Below are 22,490 nucleotides of genomic sequence, written 5' to 3'. Positions count from 1 at the left end.
CCACCCTCATATTGTTAGATCAGCTTTCAACACCATGTCACATAGTACCCTTTGGTCCAAATTATGTAGAATTGTTGTAGATGGCTTAGCATTAAACTGGATCCAATCTTAAATTGTTTATTGAACTCGCCAAATGTAACCCAAATCAACACTTTCCAAAAGTTTCTTAGCTAGTCATGGTATTCCGCATGGGTCAACGCTTTGCCTCAAAATATTTCATAGAAATGTAACAACTCCAGCCTAGTTGATTACCTCCTGCGGATATCAATTTAAGATGCACTTTGAGGACACTCAGCTAGTGATTTGATTGGGTGTCAATTGTACTTTGAATGACTCATTTGTTGATTTCTTGTCACTCGTGGGGTCCACGATTTGTTGATTAAATTTACAATTAAAATGATAAAAAAATGCCTATGCGTGATTGCGAAATGGATGCAGAATTGATAAAAATTGAATACTGGCAAAATAGAAGCTGTGATCATCGAATCTACCAAACTCAGTTGGTCCAATTATTAGAAACCTAGCAATATGGCTGCCCTCTCATTCCAAAAGAAACAGTCAAGAATCTGGGAATACTGATCGAAGACAAACTGTGACTGACTGCTCAGGTCAATTAAACAGTGGCCTCAGGTTTCTTTTTCTTCTAATTACAAATCATTAAGAACATTCTACATCTCCTGAAGGGAGATGCTAAAAGAATAGTGGTTCAAGCTCTTATCAAAATTACACTACTAAAAATGTCTTTAACTATAAATCACAAATCAGCTACTTACCAAACTTCAACTGTTATAGAACTGTGAAGTCTATATGATCTGTGGATTGTTCCACTATGAACGTTTCATTTTATAGGAAACAGCGCCACTGGCTTCCAGCCGCAAACGAATCCTGTTTAAGACAAATTGCACAGTGCATCAAGCCCTTTGCAAGAAAGGTTCAACATATCTCCAAAACAAATTTAAGAGATGGGTAGACAGCTGGAAGCTGCGTTCTACCCAACACATTACAGTTCATCACACAAAGAAATCACGATTAAGGAGGAAAACCATTATTTTAATAGCTGCCTACCATAAGAATACTCCTTCACTGTCGATTAAAGAGATCAACCCTCCATCTCAACTTCGTAGGAGACTGGGAAACCAACTCTTCTCCTAATGTGTCTTGTGACATTGCTGCCTGCCCACTCCCTTCTAAACACCGGGATGACACCAGGGATAACAGTGGCGCTCTACAAAACTGTTAATGATGTTGATAGTTACAGTCTATGCCTGGTAGGTTCTGGCGAACTGGCCAGGAATACAGCCTCATCCTATGGCGATTCACACTGCTACAATGCCCATGGAGCGCTTTGCATGCCATTTTGCTATTCTCCCGCCCAAACTGAAGCTTGCAAGCTCCGAATAATCAATGTTGGGCAAAAGTGCCATTGCCCTTCGCTCCAATCGCTTGTCTCAGTATCTCTGCCATTATTGACCACTGGGAATGACTTGTGGTCATATTCTGTGGACACTAGACATGCAGCATCATCTTGAGATATTCCTAATCTCCAGTACTCTGGCCCACTGTAGCTCCTGTATGTAACTCAATGCCACGCACAGCAAGCGCGGATGACAGGGCACGACATTCAACATGCCGGGTTCCTATTACCAATGAACACAGTTCCCACTGGTCATCATTTTCGGGCAGCAGTTTTTCAGTACTCACTTTTCAAGTATTTCAAATATAAATTTGATGCTAAATACATATTTTTAAAATCCCATCATTTATGTTCGATTGACTTTAACTTGCCAGACCACACACTGTGTGTAGATTTATTTTACTTTTGGAAAGATGTGTTCAAATTTATCAAATGCACCAAAGGAACACAAAAATATCACTTTATACAACTACATGCAGTTTTTGTATATGTAAGTAAAAACTGTACTGTGAGCAGGACACGATGTTTGGCCAAATACATCACGAGGTAGAGAGTTCTAGTTTGGGCCAGAACCAGAGAAAGTGATAGGATGGGTGTATTAGTCAAAGGAAAATGTATAAATGCATCTTGCTTTGTCTAAAGTATGCAATAAAAGAATGCATTCTGTCTTGTGATGTAAAGAAGTGAATTTATGGGCCTTGGAGAAAACAAACTGCTTTTAGACCCTTAAAATTAGTAGCCGAGGAGATGGGCTATATTTTCCCCACCTATGAAGTTAACAATAGTGGAGGTACCAGTAACTCCAGGGGTTAGGAGAATCTGTCTCATTCAGAGATGGACCCTAAAAGTCCACTAAATGATATGGAATTGCAGGGTGAATCTGTAATTTTGGGTCTGATGAGTTCATGCTTCCCCATGTCTATTTTTTCTATATAATCTTCTTTATTAAGCATTTTCTTATTTTAGGCACCCCAAGACAACCACACAAACCCAACCCCAAACCCCCCACTCCAGCAGCTGATGAGTTATCCCAATACAAATATATAATTCATTCTTGAAGCTCTTATACACATCAATACATTATATATAATCCATAAAACCTTCTCATGTAGAAAACACCATAAAAAGACACCAAACATTTACACTCCCCCAGATCTCTGATTAACCCTAAAGGGCCATCTGCTAAAGCAGCAATCTATTGGTAATCCAATCTTCCCGTGCCAGTTCAGTGGCCCCTCTCAACCCATTCTGTCAAAGGAGCCCCAATTTTCAGTTATTTCTGTTGGACATGAGCCCCCTTTTTTGCATAAATGGCTTTCTCCAGATTATAAACCGCCAGGAATCGGGCTAACCACTGCTGGAATCCCAGAGGGTTGGAGTCTAGCCATGCAATGAATATCAAATCTTGCCCTCCTACATCTACCTCCTTCCCTGCCACTCCTTACAAAATCATGGCAGGAGAAAGGGTAATATCCAATCCCAGTGCCTCCCTGAGAAACTTACTAATTTCTTGTTTCAAATTTGTGAGCATACTGCATGAAGTAAAAACATGGACATGTCTGCACAATGCAATACAAATCAAGGCCAACATTTTCCCTTGTCCTTCCTCCATTTAGCGATCTTGTATAGAGTATAATAGAGGGAAAAACAGGTCTTATAGTACTGTGCTCGCTAAAGAGCAGTAATTAAATATTTTAGGCAAATTTGAAAGACTGGAAAAATGCTGTGTCTGAAATTCCGACCCTGTCATGCCACTTCTGAGGGAATTTCTCCAAATCGTCTCACATCGTTGAGCTAAGGAGATTATAAATAACCCATATTCACATATCCCTGGTATCTACCAAATTGTAAACTACAACATTATTTAACAAATCCAATTAGCCCTCTCCCTTTTTTGGATAAAAAATTCCTGACTTGTAAGTATTTAAAAAAATCCCTCCAGGTCAATCAAAACATATTTCAAAGGTCATCAAAGGAGGTAATGCCCGTTGGAGAAAAAAAAGATCCCAGTCTAACCAATCCCAGTTCAAGCCATCTCTTAATAGGTTGACCCTAAAAATCTAAGTAAATTTGGGTAATTTGCCAGAGGCGTATATAAATTAAGCCTGCCAAAACCCAATAACCTCCAAACTTATCTCCATGTTCTAAAAAGCCCATACAGAGTCTTAAAATGAACTTTCTTGTAGTAGCTATCGTTTAGTTGTCGCCAAAAATACCCCCATGCATCTTTCTCCATTACAAGTTCGTAAGGATAAGGAAAATCCTCGATACATACTTCCCTATGCTGTTTTTGCAACAATATTACACTGTGCAAGAAAGAGGTCCCCCAATAATAAAGTCTCAATTTGGCAAAGGCCAACCCCCTCTCGCCCTTGGTAATGTAAGAAACGTAAATGCTGTTCTAGGTTTAGCTAAGGCCCAGACAAACCGAGATAATAGATCTTCCATTCTCTTTCACTAATAGGCTGAAAACTCTAATGGAATTTCCTGAAAAAAATAAAGAATCATGGTGGGGAAAAAAGCATTTTAACAATATTTCACCTACCGACTATAGATAGATGGAGACTGTTGGACTTGGGCCTTTTTGGCTAAATTTCCCTAAACTTTTTGCCTTTACCCTAGACCCTTTTTCTGACATGGTGTTGCCAACTTAGATGCATTGGGCACTTTGCCACTGCTGATCTGTGTCAAAGTGCAAGTGCTCCCTGTATAAAGTGTAATGGTCGTTGGTTGACCATAATTGGCATGTGTGTCTTACTAGTAAAGTCTCTAGTGAAGTGGACTATGTGTGTCAGGGCTGGTAATACAAATGCTACTAGTGGGCCTGCAGCACTAATTGTGCCACCCACATAAGTAGTTCTGAAAAGAGATCTCAGGCTTGCCACTGCAGTGCCTGTTACAGTTTGTTAAACTGCCTTGTTGTCCTGACAAGTGCACCCACTTGCCAGGCCTTACCCTTCCCTTTTTATGCTCATCAGACACCCCTATGGTAGGCCCAAGGTACCCCGCTGGACAGGGTGCAGTGTATGTGAAACATAGGTTTAAGATGGAGAGGTGAGGTTTAGTGTGTCTGAACTCACAATTTAATAACACATCTTTTTGTGAAGGTGGTTTTTGAATTGTGTGTTTAGAAACCACACTTTTAGAAGTGGCTGTTTTTTTGTTCTAACAATTCTGTGTGTCTCTGCCTGGTTGTGGATTGACTGTCTGGATTTGTATGTGATAGGACCTGGGGAATGTCTTGACCCAGAGGAGGAGTAGGTGAGACAGCCACAGCTGACCTGCATCTGGAGTGTAGGGGGGTAGTATTCCCTGGAGGTGAAGAGGTCTGGGCTGCTGTCATAAAACAATGGCTCCATCTCCTGCTGAGTGATTGAGGACCCGGACCCCCACTATCAAAGGAAGACGGTGTCACTGGCTGGGAGACACCCAGGACTGGTTTGGACAGGGGTCAGTGCCCCCTGAACACAAATACTTCAAAGACATTTAGGGGTATACCTATGAGAGCTGAAACCCCTGAACGTTGGACTGATCAAGACTGAAAAGGATTGAAACTACTTTGCGATAAAGAGGAACCTGTGCCAAGGAAGAACAGCTGAAGAGACTGAAGAGAAGGACTGACCCTTGCTGTGTGTTCTGGGGCTGACCTGCAGTTTGCTGATTTAACTAAGGAGAGGCTAAGGGATTTTGCTGTGTGCTGTGTCCCTCTGCTTGAAAGGACTTTGCTGTGTGCTGTGTCCCGAAGTAACGTGTCTCCAAGGGCCTGAAGAAAGCTGGCTCCGTGTTGTGGAAACTCAGGAACATAAAAGTTTCCAAGTGGGTCTCAGAGACGCTGCGTGCATGTGCTTTGTGCAGCCTGAGACCTTCGTAAGAACTGCCCTGTGATCATGTGCACCCGTAATCCAAGTGAGTCTCAGCGACACTGTGTGTGTGTGCTTAGTGCAGCCTGAGACCTTTGTGAGGATTGCCCTGTGAATGTGTGCACCAAGAATCCAAGTGACTCTCAGCGACGCTGTGTGCGTGTGCTTCGTGCAGCCTGAGACCTTCTTGAGGATTACCTGTGATTGTGTGCACCCGGAGTCCAAGTGAGTCTCTGCGATGCTGTGTGTGTGTGCTTCGTGCAGCCTGAGACCTTTGTGAGGATTGCCCTGTGATTGTGTACACCCGGAGCTCAAGTGAGTCTCAGCAATGCTGTGTGCCTGTGCCCTGTTGCAGCCTGAGATCTTCGTGAGGAATTGCCCCGTGACTGTATGTCCCAGAGCAGTCTTGTTTTCTGCTTTGATCGACAGTGTGACCAGAAGTGCTGTGATCGTCATTGCCATCGGCCAGGACCGGAACCCCAGAGGAGCTATGAGAAGTCACCGCCGTCCAGCCCAAGCCTGCCTTTGCCAAAGAGAGACTCTGAACCATCACCGTCGGGGGTTCGAGTTCAACTGGCCAAGTTCAACGAAGTTGCACCGGACACCCAAGCCGAGAGGAGAGTGAGATTGCACCCCCCAGGTAACGCTCAGCGAGCGTGCGTGTGTCACCACCTGGGGCGGGGTGCGGGCTACGAGAGAAACGCTCTCAGCCTTTCCCATCTTTGCAGCACGAGCCTCCGCTCAAGTCTGTATTGCCGCCCGTACGTGCCGAAGAGTGGCAGTACCGGGGCCGGAGGGTGGAGTGGCAATTTATTTTCCATCATAACATATGTTGGTAGTAGCTGACCGCGAGTCATTAAGAATGGCATAGAGACCGTCCAGAACACCGAGATCGGCGCCAGAGTACATTATTTTTGGCATTACGAACTGCATGATTGTTGCATTACGAATTGCATTATTTTTTGCATTACGAACTGCTGGATTGTTGCATTACGAAGTGCCTTATTTTTGCATTCCGAACTGCCTGCCTTCACGTGTTTTTGATGCCACAAGTAGGTCATCAATATGTTGGACCAAGACTGAATTTTCGGGCATTGTCAGACTTTCCAGAGATTTCTTCAGCAATTGATTAAATATTGAGGGGCTCTCTGTATACCCCTGTGGGATTCGGCACCATGCCAAAATCCGCTCTCCAAATCTAAATGAAAATATCGGCTGGCTGTCATGATGCACCGGGATTGAAAAGAAAGCATGACACAAATCAATTACTGTGTACCATTCTGCATCATGAGGAATCTGATACAAAATCACTGATGGATTTGGCACAATCGGACAACATGGCACAACAATCTTGTTAATCTTTCTCAAATCTTGTACTATTCTGAACTTTCCATTAGGTTTCTTCAGACCCATTATCGGAGAATTACACGGGCTGCTCAATATTTCTCTTAACACCCCTTGCTGGATCATCTTTTCAATTAAGGGTGTTATCCCTTCAATTATTTCAGGTGTCAATCTGTATTGCGGTATATTTGGGTAAACCCTCTTTTACAGTAATCTTTACTGGATCTACATTTCTTATCAGGCCCACATCTTCTCCAGTAAAATCCCAAACTGCTGCTTTCACTGTCTGTTTCAACTCTGTGGGTAATGCATCAGGATTAAATATTGCATATGTCCCCAAAGCTTCACATTCTCTGTTATCCATGATCATTCTATATAGCACATCCTCATCAGGTGTCTCAAAGGTTATTCCATCTGGAGTACAAAAAATAGTGCAATTCATTTTGCACAGCAGATCCCTGCCTAACAGGTTCACTGGACTGCTGTTACACACCACAAATCGGTGCATGTCTGAAAATTTCCCTATTCTAACCTTTACTGGTTCAGTAAGTAATAATAATAATAATACTTTATTCGAGTTCAAGATTCATGAAGTCATAAAAGTAACATGTTCATACATAGACAAAAGTAAACCACAATAAAAATATTATTAAGCAGTACCTAGATAAATTACCTAAAAATTGATTAAACTTTTCCTTTTTCTTAAAATACTTTTTAAAAAGCACAGCATTATTGACACACAGTATTCATCCTGTAAAGATACTAAGAACAATAAAGCGGGCCGGCAGTGTCTCCATGAACCATGTTTTTTTAAAAATGGCTTAATCCATCTAGATCTTTCCATCGAATAAAATTTACAGAAACAGATTACATGCAAAGTTGATTGGGTAGACAGATTGTCACACGGGCAATTACATAGTTTTCTTGCCCAATCATTAACTGCGGGGAAGGATACTAGACGGAAGAAGACGTCGAACCTTAGCCTAGTTAGCAAAAAACGATCAAAGCCCACCTGACACCATGTTAAATAGGGCTGAATGTTATAAGAAACCAGTATACGTTGATGTTGCAATATGTGGTTCTTATTAAATTCAACACCTAGTCTGAGTGATTCAACATGAGACCAACATAGCTCCTTCAAATCCTTTCTTGTTAAGCCGCACATGGACTCTGGTTGAAAGTAAAACTCGGGTCTACCAAGATCCCTTGTGAATTGACAAATATACTTCAACCAGGGTATCCTAAGTGCCCTATCCAATCCCATGCAATCCTTGAGGATATCTCTATTTAACGTTAGGACTGGAGAAGTCCATACCCTATACCAAAGCAGGACTGGTTGTATGCTAATCAGATCACTCACATAACGCATACCTAACTCTGCATGGCAGTTAAAAACAGGGGAACTAGCAGGGGTTGCCAGGATGAATCTTAGGAATGCATTCTCTACCCTTTGTATTGAGGAAAAATTGTTATTGATCCCCCAAATACCTGCCCCATATATGGCTACACTGATACACTTGGCTTGATAGATTTTTAACAGTATTGCAGGCGGTCTCTTCCCCAACTTTTTCGAGAAAGCCATAAGTGCAGCGGTGGCTTTCTTGAAAGACAATGTCCTATTTCTGATGGCTGGCCCCCAGGACCCCTTTTCCTCGAGGACTATGCCCAGGTACGAAAATATTTTAGATGGGGCAAGTTCCTCCTTCCCCGCAAACAAGCGGCACACTCTTTTCTTACTACTACCACAGGACATCACAAATGATTTGGAAACATTGAGTTTTAACCCCCTGTTATCCATAAAATTTATGTAAGTGTCCAGGGCAGTTTGGAGACCTCTTTGCGTCCGGGACATAATCACTGCATCATCAGCGTATAGGAGGGACGCGATTTGGTGCTGGTTGGCCTGAGGGGAATCGCGTACTGCAGCAACTAAAACATTTTCTAGGTCGTTAGTATACAGGTTAAACAGCAGTGGGGCGAGTACGCACCCTTGTCTCACGCCCCTTTTTACATAAAAAGGCTTAGTGCATTCACCATTTAGACCATATCTAACCTTCGCCCTAGCGCCGGCGTACAACTGTCTTAGAAAGGAAATAAGTACTTCGTCAACCTTCATGTCGCTCAAGATCTGCCACAATCGGTTATGAATGACACAATCGAAGGCCGCACTTAGGTCAACGAACACGACAAAGAGTTTACCCTTTTTGGCCTGGGTATATTTGCCAACTAATGACGTAAAGTTAAGAACCTGTTCAACAGTGCCGCAGCCCTTGCGAAAGCCGTATTGAACCGGCGATAAGATGTTGGACTCAGCGGCCCATAGTTGTAAACGATTCAGGATAACTCGCCCGGTGACTTTCAAAAAAGAATCCAGAAGGGATATGGGACGATAACAAGAGGGTTTATCCCGGTCCCCTTTTTTAAATATTGGTATAATTATAGAGTCTGCACAGGTATCAATAAAGCCCCGCGCACAGCTAGCCTCTAGAACACGCATAAGTAGAGGCGACCAGAGCCCTGGCTGAATTTTGAATAGATCAATTGGGACGCCATCTGCGCCTGGCGCTTTATTGCCTTTGCTCTGGGTGATTGCGACAAAGATTTCATCAACGGTAGCGTCTAAGTTAATCGGAACGAAATCGTCCGCCATTTGACCCTGGGTAATAAGCTTCTTAACTACCAATTTGTCTTTCCCTCCCGGATTATAAACCTCAGCAAAAAAGTCAACCCACGCCAAAATCCGCTCTCCAAATCTAAATGAAAATATCGGCTGGCTGTCATGATGCAACGGGATTGAAAAGAAAGCATGACACAAATCAATTACTGTGTACCATTCTGCATCATGAGGAATCTGATACAAAATCACTGATGGATTTGGCACAATCGGACAACATGGCACAACAATCTTGTTAATCTTTCTCAAATCTTGTACTATTCTGAACTTTCCATTAGGTTTCTTCAGACCAATTATCGGAGAATTACACGGGCTGCTCAATATTTCTCTTAACACCCCTTGCTGGATCATCTTTTCAATTAAGGGTGTTATCCCTTCAATTATTTCAGGTGTCAATCTGTATTGCGGTATATTTGGGTAAACCACTCCCTCTTTTACAGTAATCTTTACTGGATCTACATTTCTTATCAGGCCCACATCTTCTCCAGTAAAATCCCAAACTGCTGCTTTCACTGTCTGTTTCAACTCTGTGGGTAATGCATCAGGATTAAATATTGCATATGTCCCCAAAGCTTCACATTCTCTGTTATCCATGATCATTCTATATAGCACATCCTCATCAGGTGTCTCAAAGGTTATTCCATCTGGAGTACAAAAAATAGTGCAATTCATTTTGCACAGCAGATCCCTGCCTAACAGGTTCACTGGACTGCTGTCACACACCATAAATCGGTGCATGTCTGAAAATGTCCCTATTCTAACCTTTACTGGTTCAGTAAGTAGTGTTTTGATCTGTGTGTTGGACACACCAACCACTTGGATCGCTTCGTCCGAGAGAGGAAGATTCTTTATATCAGCTGACCTGACAGTTGACCTCGTAGCCCCAGTATCAACTAGGAAAGTGATGCTTTTACCATTAATTTTCCCATCTACAAAAAGTCCTGCCTGGTCTATTTCTAGAGTTGCGCCAAGTACGCACTCTTCCTCCTCTCTTCGGCACCGTCAGAAGTCTCCCTCAGAGTCACTTCCCTCATTTTTCAGCCAGTACTGAGATACAGCGCTTGCGCGTTTTGGTTTGATTACCTGCTCTTCATCGTAGAACCCCGATTCTTGACTGTACTTCTGGGATCCTTTTCTCTGTGACAAGGGTGGTTTTGGCACCTGATTCTGCTGCTTATCAGCCTTCTGCTGTTGCCGATGCTGACCACACCCCTCGCTCGGCACCTGTGAATTCAATGATGAATTATCATCGTTAGTGGACGGAGAATTCTTACACTCGGATTTCCAATGCCCCAATTTTCCACAGTTGTGGCAGGGGAACTTTTTCTTTGCTTCCTCTATATTCCCTTTTCCTTTTCCTGGCCCAAACCTAGGTTTATTTCCTGGGTTATTTGCCTGTTCAACCAGCTGAGCTTCCTGTCTTTCTGCAACCTTCACTTGTGCCCACATTGCCTTTTCTTTCAGCTTTCTCTATTTTGCCTCAATCTCATCACTGAAGTATTTAGCATGTCTCAAAATCTCATCAATCTTCTTACTCTGCCAGTCCACGGTATGCTGCCGTATCATTTCACTGATTTCAGGCCGCAAACCATACATAAATCTGTACACAAAATGACTCAGATCCTTGTCACCCAGGTGTTCATCTCCACTGAACTGCTTAAAAGCTAGTATCAGTCTTTCATAGTAAGCATGGACTGATTCTTACAATTCCTGATGTGTTCGGTCTATTTTAACCCAGTCTGTCTCCTTGGGGGGTACTTTATTTTTCAAGAAGGCCATAACCTGCTCGTGTTTCTTCATGACCTCCGGGTCTGGAGCTCCTGTCTTTTGATCTCTCGGGTATTCTTTAGAGGGCCATTCTATGACTATTTTACATTCTGCCCACAGGTCTGCTGGTACAATTATATCAAACAGACTATTCAGGTCAATCCACAGTACTTTTGACAGTTTTACAAATCTGTCGACTTGTCTGTACCACTCCACTGGCTTTTCCCTTAATCGAGGGAAATCATTCGTAAATGATAAAATATCCTGTCTGGTCCATGGGACATGTACATACCCTCCTCCTGGAATCTCTCTCATGGGGTAAGATGTCACTGCCTTCTCTTTTTCTGTCAAGGGAAATGCTGAGTAGGTTCTATCCATTCCATCCTCTCGCTTTCGATACCATCTGTCTTTCCATCTTTCTACATCTCCCCATTTCCTTAATAAGGCAATCATTTCCTTAATCTGTCCTGTTCGGCATGCATTATTCAGATTCTCAATATCTTTGTCTGAGAAATCCACTCGGTATGTTTTCTGTAAAGCTTTCACCTTATCCATGTCAATTCCCACTTCACTGGCTATTCCTTTCAACCTGTCATGTATGTTCTTTGCTCTCCATGTGATACTTTTACAGAGAAAGAGAATCTCCCCTTCCTCATAATTCTTCAGTGTTTCTGTAGGTATTGTTCCTACTATTAACTCTTCCATTTCCATACGTAGCCTAGCTACATCCATTCCCTGTTACTCTTTCTCCTTTTTCTGTAATGTTTTCAGCCAGTCATTTAAATCTTCAGCAGTTATCACAGATTTTTCCACACCCCCTGGTTCTGCCACCCTCTGCGGTTCCAGCATTGATCCTCTGTTCCCTTCCATACATCCAGAATTCAAACTTGAGTTAGTCTGCACACTCATTTCCCCTCCACATACAGTATGTCTCCACTGATTTTCTCCTGTTCTCCATTGTGTTTCTTCCGCTCTCATTTCTGCCTGTTCCGAAGGTACAATCAACCTATTGCCCACATATGGCACTGTCAAACCCTTTTCACCCGTCCTCTGCTTGTCAAAAATCAGCATAACCGGGCCTATTGTTACAGGAACTGTAACAGCCTCAAGATTCTTAGTGTTCTCCCTGATTTTCTCTGTTAGTTCAGATGTAGTTCTTGCTAGTTCTCTAGTCTTTTCATTTTCAACCTCATTCTTTCTCTCTAACTCTCTTTCTCTCTCTTTCTTTCTTTCTCTCTCTCTCTCTCTTTTCCTATCTCTCTCTCTCTCTCTCTCTCTCTCTCTCTTTCTCTCTCTCTCTCTCTATCTCTGTTTCTCTCTCTCTTTCTCTGTCTGCCAGAGAACAACCGCTTTCCAGCTCAGGGGCTGTAGCCTCCGTCTTTATAATCCGCAGGGTGTTTCTCATTGGGCTAACTGCTGTTCCTACCTCTGGTTCTCTTCTATACGGGGGTGGTCTTTTGTAGAGCATGTCCTCTAAGATATCATCATCAGACTCATTTGCCCCATATCTTCTGGTCTCTACATTATGTGCCTTCTCTGTACATTTTCTCCCTCCTGATTTCTCTGCCGTTCTTACAGGATATAACCCCTCGGTCATACTGGCATCTCGCCACCTTCTCATTCTGTCATGATGGGTTTCGCGATCATATTTTCTACCGAACATATATCGGTAGATACCTCCACTCCTCTGCTTTTCTCGCTCATGTACTTCATCTTCCCATTCCACCAATGCCTCGAATTGCGTCGGCCTAGGCCGAGGCTCTAGATTCATCATTTTCTCCCGTAAATTTCTTAACACAGCCAAATTAAATGAGCCATGTTCCGGGAAAGCTAAAACCCCATCCTCTCTAGTATACTTCGCCCAGTTGTCTAACCAAATACAGGTATGATACCCATATTTTGCAACCATAAAGGATGCGGGGGTTCTGGTCGGAGGAAGTAACTCTCCTTCCCTAGTTATGATATCCTTATCCTTGTCGAACCAGGTCTTAACCTTACTGAACAAGGATTTCTTTTTCTTTTCCTCAGCATGGTAATACATCTTTCTTATTTTCCACTAGCTGTTTACTCTTACTACAGCTGTACGATCTTTTGTCCAATTGCAGCGCGACTCACACCAACGCACCAATCCTGGAGCGTCTACGTCACTGACTCAGTCCGCGAATCCTAGCGCGACTCACACTAACGCACCAATCCTGGAGCGTCTACGTCACCCTGTATGTCTCCCAATCCTAGCGCGGCGTATACTAGCACACCAATCTCTGCGCTTCCTCCGTTCTAACCCACTGTCCAATTACAGCGCGGTCTTCCTGACGTCAGCAGCCGCTGCAGTCGCTTCTGCTCCTATCTCCTGTCTCTCGCGTCTACCCCTCCTTTACAAGACTACTTGGTAGACTTTGTTTCAATTTTTACGAGTCTGTTAGTTACAACATACAAACATCTCCATTGTCTGCTTCGCTAGCTACAGAACAGCAAAAGACTTTTCCCACGAGAATTCTGCCTTTCCCGAGAACAGCGCTTACCTCTGCCCTACTACAGAATCGTTACTTCCGTTGATAAAGTAGCACATCCCTCTACTTTACCCTTCTAACAAGCATCAATTAACTGTTTCCCTTCGGAATGCTCCTAAGAGTTTCACAATTAACCAGAATGCCTCCTCATTCACCCACTTACACACCAGAAAATGTAGTACATTCACACAGAATTCTGTCTTTCCCGAGAACAGCGAACAGTCTGTCCTACTACAGAATTATATCATACGTTAACAAAGCAGCGCTTACCTCTGCCCTGTCCTTCTAACAAGCTCCGAGAATACCTATTACTTCTCCAGCGGTAAGCTTTAACGGCAAACCTTACGGATCCCTGGGACTTAAGACCAGAGTTTCACAGATAACCTTTGCTATCATATACACTTCTTTCACACAGAAAACATTTCTAATGGCAACACACAGCGATGCTACCTTGCGAACCCAGACAATGCGACGCGCAACTTCAATTATCACACGTTTTCCCCTGTCTGCATACAGGGTCAACAATCCCGCCTTTTTCCGAGAGCAACACTCCCTCTGCTCTACTATGGAACTGTCACCGACTTCCTACATCCCAGAAGCCGTTCACAATACTTAAAACTCAACGCGACTTCAACATACAGTGTTGGTACAAATATCAATCAATAATCAACAAGCCTATATACACGCAATTCCGCTAGATCAAGACAATAGCTAACCATCAATCTTCTACCAAGAAACTGGTGCATATCAGAGCTTCCAAATCCCCTTTACTTCCACGGACGTAATGATTCCACAGTCACACACGCATACACACATCACCCGCTGGTGGGGCCCATTACACCAACATTCACCGTAAACCAAATCTATCCGTGCCCTGTAAAGGAGAAAACCACCTTCCACATATGTTCTATCTGATCTGCCTATACTTTGAGGTCAATGCGGCCAGCTAGTTGCTGAAGATCTAGAGGAATACATTTCAAAGAATACACAATAAATCAAATAAACATGACCAGAAATAATCACCCGAGACAGGAATTCAAACAGATTGTTCATTTATCTAATATTTCAAGAAAAGCCAATTAAATGCAATTTCATTTCTCTCATATTTACCTATTCTGTCTATGTGTCAGATCCTAAGTCAGAAACCGGTCCTCTGGAGAAAAATTATAGTCTTCTGTTGTCATGTAGAGTCATCGTCCTCTCCGTCAGCATAGGGACCTCGCATCATCTGCTCGGGAAGAAGTGGCGCTAGACCTCTCTAGTCTACTTTCTTTTATACTAAAATTTACATTCTAAAAAGTAACATTTCTTTATTCAGAACGGATGAATGGCGGAAATAATGTCGTCTTGCAACATGAGCAAAAGTTCTCAGATATTGTCTGTCTTAAACGATGAATAGAAAATATAATGTCCATAATTTACTCGATAATTTTACGGATGTTTTTCCCAGATTAAATTTATCCCAGTTGTGGGATTGACAGTTCAAGAGTTCAATATTCTTCTATTTGAAACATTTTCTCAATCAGGGGCTTTTCTGGCAGTCCTCCCAGATTTGTCGTCATGGTCATGGCTTTTCAGTTCATCAGAGGTGCAAGGTCCCAGGCAGAGCGAAGCCTTTTTGTAAATTTCCAGCAACTCCAATGCAGGCTGCGGGTGGCGGCCATATTGTGGCAGGCCACAATGGACAACTTAAGAACAAAGAAACACAAAACATAATTACTGCATAGAAATGACTGAACAGTGTTATTTCCCAGCTAATACCCTTATGTGTGTGTATTTATCTAGCCATTTGCGACATCAGAAGCCATGAATGCATATTAATTATAAGCGCAAAACACCTTAACATCACATAAGCAACATCGTTTTCTGTCAGTTTGCTCACCAACTTAGTTCACTTGTTATTTAGCCATGCAATAGCATTCCCACGTGTAATTATTTTGTTAATAAGATTGATTAGTCAACATTCGACAAACTATTAGTCATTAATAATTATTCAGTAGTACTTTTAATTATAACATGCGAAAATGAAACAGGTATTCCGTTTTGGAGTAAAAACCCTGCTCCATCAGGGGATCTTCTAGCTGCTGCTGTTCCTCTAAAGAAAATTGATTGCAAGGAATTGAGTCTAAGTATTCCTTATTTTCCCTAGAGCTCTGCTTTAAATCATCCATATAAAGAATCTGATCTTCTGAACAAATGAACATTCCTAATTAAAATAGGCTTCCTGATTAATAGAACGGAACCCCATCATGTGATTACTTAGTGAAGTACAGTATTGGATTCGAACTAAGCATTATCCTTTCTGATTTCATTGACTGAGGTTTCTGCTTTGGCCGTCTACCCCCCCTTCCATAGTCCTGAGGAAGACACGCTCTGACGCACACCAAATCTGCGCTGTTTCCAGGATCAAACAGTCTTTGCCAGGTCCATACATCAGTCAAGCTATGATTTTTCCAGAGAGCCCTCAAAGCATGGAATACCTTAGGTTTCCTCCCAGTATAGACCCAGTCGACTTCAGAGTTCGGGGCCCAGTTAGCCGGTATGTTAATGTTAAAGTCCCCACAGAGCATAACTGGGCGACGCCACATTGAAAGTTCGCTGGTTACTTGCTCAAATACTCCTGGGTCATCTACAGCACTACCATAATTTGAACATATAGTAAATGTTTCCCCAGTGCATACAAGGTATTCAGCTATGACCCATTGGCCAGATTTACAGGCTAACATACGAGTGAATTGCAGGCTAAAGTTGCGCTCCAAGATATTCACCCCAAGTGTCCAGGTGTTCTGTGCTGTCCCCCCAACCAGCCTATATTTCATTGAATTCAGAAAATTAAGTTGGGCACCTTCAATATAAGTCTTCTGAATGCATACAATATCGGTGGCTAGCAGTTGTAACTCACCGCAGTATTTTGCCTTTTCTTGGGGACGTTAAGCCCACTGATATTAATTGTGGCAATGCGTAATTTACCCACTCCTAGAAGGAGAAGATCCTAATGCTTCTGAAACATATTTACTGCAAAGGATAGGATCTATAAAACAAAAGCCACTTCCAGCAGCAAGCGAACCCCCCGCCAAATGACCCCCCAAAACCCCTCACACCCCCAGAGCTCCACCACCAAAAGGAAGGCAACCAGGCTCAACCTGAGCCAGGATGATGACATCCAATACAATCCTACACCCACCACCCCACAGCGCTTCTCTCCAGCCACGCGGGACCGAAAATTAAATTAGCCATTCCACGAATTGCCAACCAGCAGAGAATAATCAAGGAATCTGCTTAATACCACGTCACTCCATTATTTTATTCCCCCACCAAGTGTGACACGTTAATTGTAAGAAATGCCCTACCGCTCACCTCAGACAGACAACATCACTCCCCATTGTAGGAGATCTGCTTCACATGGGTACCCCCACTTTTTGCTGGTGTTGCACTGTTTCTCAACCTTATTATTACAAATTTAGAAGACTAAAATAGCACTCCCACACTATGTTAGGGTTAAGTACCCAGCTGATACAGGTTATCAGTTCACGTTTAGGTCATATATGCCTGTCCTATTGCCAAAAACATGAAAAGAAAAAGGATTTTCTCAATTCCTTCAGGTAGTTAAACTGTCACGTGATAAATCCAGGACCCTTTGGATATTAGATGTTTTTCATCTTTTCTTTATTGATGCAAAGTTGTAAGTTCCAAATACACGGACCAGCCGACACGTGTTTCGTCTTACAAAAGACTTTTTCAAGGCTGGAAAAAGTAAATACAAAGCCTAAATACATCCAATTCTTGTACACAATTTAAAAATTAATTAAACAGATCCTAAAATGTTCACCCAAATTGGTGATAGTCCGAAAAAGAGACGTGAATAAGAAGAGAACCAAACTTCCCAAAAGTCCATTATTTGATGTTAGAATCCAACAGAAGATAAAGAAAATTTAGTCAAAAAATGAACAAGTGCACCACTAATAGCACCCAAAGCCAATAAATCCAGTGGGTAATTAATGATAAAAGCCAAAAATAATAGACATGCGTCTTTTCCAATCAGAAATTTACAGGACAAATATTAAAGGTTTGATATATCAACCCACCAATGAATTCAATACGGTTGTTGATGGTATATCCAGCTCTGTGGTTCATAAATTAAGAATCCCAAGTAAAGACATTATACATGTGGTCACAACATCTAAAAAATGGACAAAACAATCAATAAAAGTTAATCACTTTAAGTAAAAGATCAAAAAAGGCCCAAATGTGTATAAACACATTGGTGTCACAGAATGAGTAAATGTAACTCTACGCGACAAGCATAAACATTGTGCGCGTTGAGTGGCCATCTCGCATCCATGGATAAACAACCAACGTAGTGACTTATAACAAATACAAATTATCCCGTCTACTCACTGAAGATTGGACTTAGTTCATGAGTTAGTAGTGCCGACATAAAATATAGCGGTACAGTTGACCCGTTACGAAAAGTTATCAAACCCAACAAGCCCCGAAAACAATGTAAGTATGCGTGTCTACGAGGGAGAAGTAAGTAAAACCGTAGTGGTTTATTCTCTCATGTACAATAATCAATCTCTAAGACGTCCTATCTCCTCAATAATAGTGCACTCGCAAAATGAAATACAAGACACGGACAAAAACAAAGTCCTCCCCTATATGGGATTGTATAAATAAACATACCCAATAGGAGTATAGGCTGTCGTATTTCCAAGTGGGGAATAAGTAAAAAAAAAATATTTTCTCCAATGCGTTGCTTGGTGTAAGTGACGTGCTAACTCCGTGATAAGAATGCACTCACTACCTAAAATAAAATAAGGTATATAAAAACAGAATCATCACGTAACATAATGGATTAGTAATAGAACATTATCATTAAGATTTAACATCTATGTCCACGATTCTTACTTGTCACCACCTGAATGAAAGTCCGAGCACCTCTCCCACCGTTCAACTAATCCGAACGCCGAAAGCACATCCGTTAAGAGGTGGAGATGCCAGTATCACGTGATAAAAAGTAGTGTCACGTGTATACGCATATCACAGGGCAAAGTGCGAAATGGACAAAGGACTGCATAAAGCTATCACTGCCATATTGGAGTGGTAAGCACTTCCCACGTGTTACATGCTAAAAATACCACGTAAAATTACAGTATTGTTATGAAAACGGTAAAGCACAGTTAAATATGTGTGCATACCAAAACATCATTAATAAGAATATTGTAATTGAATAGTGTCACGTGTATACGCATTTCACAGGGCAAAGTGCAAAATGGACAAAGGACTGCATAAAGCCATCACCACCATATTGGAGTGGTAAGCACTTCCGACGTGTTATATGCTAAAAATACCACGTAAAAATACAATATTGTATTGAAAATGGTAAAGCACAGTTAAATGTGTGTGCATCATTAATAAGAATATTGTAATTAAATACGCTTCGCGATCAACGGTAAACATGAAGTAACCACGGAAAATACATATTGACCTCATCCTATTCATATGAAATCGAAGTAAGATGAAGAAGGCATGAAAGAGAAAAGAAAGAAAAAAACGAAAGCAAAGATGCCTATGTCCAGTATCATAGTGGTTAGTTTAAGTGGTCATCATGAAAATTTTGAAAGTTAAGCATGAGTAATGCACATGTTGAGGAGTAAATAACATAATGGGTTTCTACAAACGTTGTAAATGAGGATACATCACCTAGTTGACCAGACTTATCACCAAAGGTGACCATATAAACAATTAACAAGAAATGGACACAGTTTATGCATACAGTTAAATGTGAGTATAGCTCTTGAACAGTTTGACAACAGATCACAATATATTTGTAACATCAGATATAAACACATTTGTAATTAGTCAAACGTCATTGCTGGAGAGGACCTACCAAACTGTAAATGAAATGACATGACTTGGGTATAAACAACCCCAGTTAAGCAATCATTAAACAATTTAAACAGATGTCACCAAATTGTGGGAGAAACATCTCTCTTGTCCTCCTTTATTCTTTCAAAAATACATGGAGTTCTCTATCTGTTATTTAAACCCAAGTCAACCGATCGTAATTTTATTAACCATGTGGCTTCCAATTTTCTCAAAGCCAGGGTTTTATCACCACCCCTGGGGTCATTTTTAAGTGTCGCAATCCCATGGAATCTAATTCCTAGAACTTCAGAATCCTTGTGTATGGTGTTAAAATGTGCTGCTAATGGATAGTCTCTGTTGTTATTTCGGATGGCTCTGATGTGTTCCTGGATCCGCTCCTTAAGTGGCCTGATAGTGCTACCTACATAAATCAGTTTGCATTGGCAAATGATGCAATAAACTATGAACTTAGTATTACAGTTCATAAACTGATAAAGTGTATGTGTCTGCCCATTGTTATAACTGAAGCTCTTGAGTTTGTTCTCCGCAAACTGGCACACATGGCACATAGTGCATTTGTAGAAACCCTTTGGTTGTTCTGGTAGCCAAGTGTGTCTTGAATCCACCTTATTATCCTTGATAACGGAAGGACTAAGCCAGTTGCGTAAAGTTCTGCCCCTCTTATAGGTGATTCTGGGTTTTTCAGCAATGTATGGCACTATATCTGAATCTAACTTGAGTATGTGCCAATGTTTGGACATTAGTTTGAAAATCATGTCACTATGTGAGTTATACTCTGTTATAAGTGTCAATTGTTTGGAGCGTGTCTCACCTTTCTTATTTTTAACCTTGTGTTGAACTTTAAGCAGTTTCTTACGTTCAATATGATTAATTCTGGTATGAGCTTTTTCAAGAAGATCACGGTCATAACCACGACTTATGAAACGATTTTTAAGATTCTCTACCTCTCTCTGTAATGTATCCTCCTTGCTACAATTGCGTTTAATACGGGTCATCTCACCAAACGGTATTGCAAAGATTTGAAATTTCGGATGTGCACTTTTCGCATGAAGTACGGAATTACATGCAGTGTTTTTACAAAATAGTCTACTTTCTAGTTTGCCATCCTCAATATAGAGTGTGACATCTAAAAAGTTAATCTGCTTGGTGTCAATCTCATGTGTGAAACTTAGATTATATTCATTGATATTCAAGTGATCGATAAAGTGGTCCAATGTTGTTGCGTTACCACCCCAAATCATGATAACGTCATCAATGAATCTTCCCCAATAGACAATGCAATCAGTAAATTCATTGGGACAATGTTTCCAGATGTGATGTTCTTCATAGAAGCCCATATAGATATTAGCGAATGACGGCGAAAATTTTGCCCCCATTGACACCCCAGAGTGTTGTTTGTACCAGTGGTTGTTGTGCATGAAATAGTTGTTATCTAATGTGAGACGAGTTAGTTCAAGGAGCATAGTAGTGTGTTCATACAAAGTTGCATCTCGTTTCGATAAAAAATAGGTGAGAGCTTCCATGCCTTTAGTGAACGTGATACTCGTGTATAAAGCACTCACATCCAGCGTGACAAAGGTCAAATCACTAGACCATGATCCATCCTCTAATTTATTAAGGAGGTCCCTGGTGTCTTCAATGAAAGCTGGAAGATTCCTCACAATTGGCTGAAGGTAAAGATCAATGAATTCAGAAATGCATTCGGTGGGCCCACCTATCCCAGATATGATGGGCCTACCAGAAGGAGTGTTGGAGTTCTTATGAATTTTGGGCAGTGTATACATATATGCTGCCTTAGGTGCAGGATTGTATAGGTATTTAACCTCAGCATCTGATAAAATGCCAGCATTTTGCCAATACCCAAGCGTTTTCTGGATGAGTTCATTAACATCCTTAATTGGGTTAGTGGATATCTTAGTGTACGAATTGATATCAGATAATTGTTTATCAATTTCCCCAAGGTAGTACTCCTGTGTCATAACAACAATATTGCCCCCCTTATCTGCTTCTTTTATGACAAGGTTTGGGCAATCAGACAGTTCCCGTAGAGCTTTCCTTTCAATCTTACTCAGATTATCTTTGAACTTGTGTGGTTTAGTGTACATCCCGTCTTCCAGTTTATATAGATCTTTAGTGACAGCTTTATAAAAGCAATCAATCATGTTGTTAGGTGACAAGACTGGAGTAAACGTGGACTTTGGTCTCAACCCACTATCTGTCGCTGTATTGGTATCAATATTCAAATCCTCTAATATATCATTCATACTGGGTACAAACTCAATGCTGTCGTCCATTGACAATAACATTCTTATATTTTCAATGTCCTTAATTGATTGTCCACTAGGACCAGTTGTATATATAGGAATCGGACACATTCTTTCATTGTTCTCAAAGAATTTTTTTAATTTCAATTTGCGCGTGAATCGAAAAAGATCCACATGAATTTGTGTGAAATTTGGTTTTGCCGTACAATATTGTATTTTTACGTGGTATTTTTAGCATATAACACGTCGGAAGTGCTTACCACTCCAATATGGCGGTGATGGCTTTATGCAGCCCTTTGTCCATTTTGCACTTTGCCCTGTGAAATGCGTATACACGTGACACTATTCAATTACAATATTCTTATTAATTATGTTTTGGTATGCACACATATTTAACTGTGCTTTACCGTTTTCATAACAATACTGTAATTTTACGTGGTATTTTTAGCATGTAACACGTGGGAAGTGCTTACCACTCCAATATGGCGGTGATAGCTTTATGCAGTCCTTTGTCCATTTCGCACTTTGCCCTGTGATATGCGTATACACGTGACACTACTTTTTATCACGTGATACTGGCATCTCCACCTCTTAACGGATGTGCTTTCGGCGTTCGGATTAGTTGAACGGTGGGAGAGGTGCTCGGACTTTCATTCAGGTGGTGACAAGTAAGAATCGTGGACATAGATGTTAAATCTTAATGATAATGTTCTATTACTAATCCATTATGTTACGTGATGATTCTGTTTTTATATACCTTATTTTATT

At 41.4% G+C, this 22,490-nt stretch overlaps 1 protein-coding gene across 1 annotated transcript in view; it reads left to right on the top strand.

Moving 5' to 3' along the window:
• The window catches only part of LOC146809265 (uncharacterized), a 286,852-nt gene that overhangs the window by 245,874 nt on the left and 18,488 nt on the right, over positions 1 to 22,490 (top strand). The window lies entirely within an intron of this gene.

This window comes from Triturus cristatus, chromosome 7 (genome assembly GCF_964204655.1).
Source record: "Triturus cristatus chromosome 7, aTriCri1.1, whole genome shotgun sequence".
NCBI classification, from domain to species: domain Eukaryota; kingdom Metazoa; phylum Chordata; class Amphibia; order Caudata; family Salamandridae; genus Triturus; species Triturus cristatus.
This window is presented reverse-complemented; position numbering and strand designations above follow the sequence as displayed.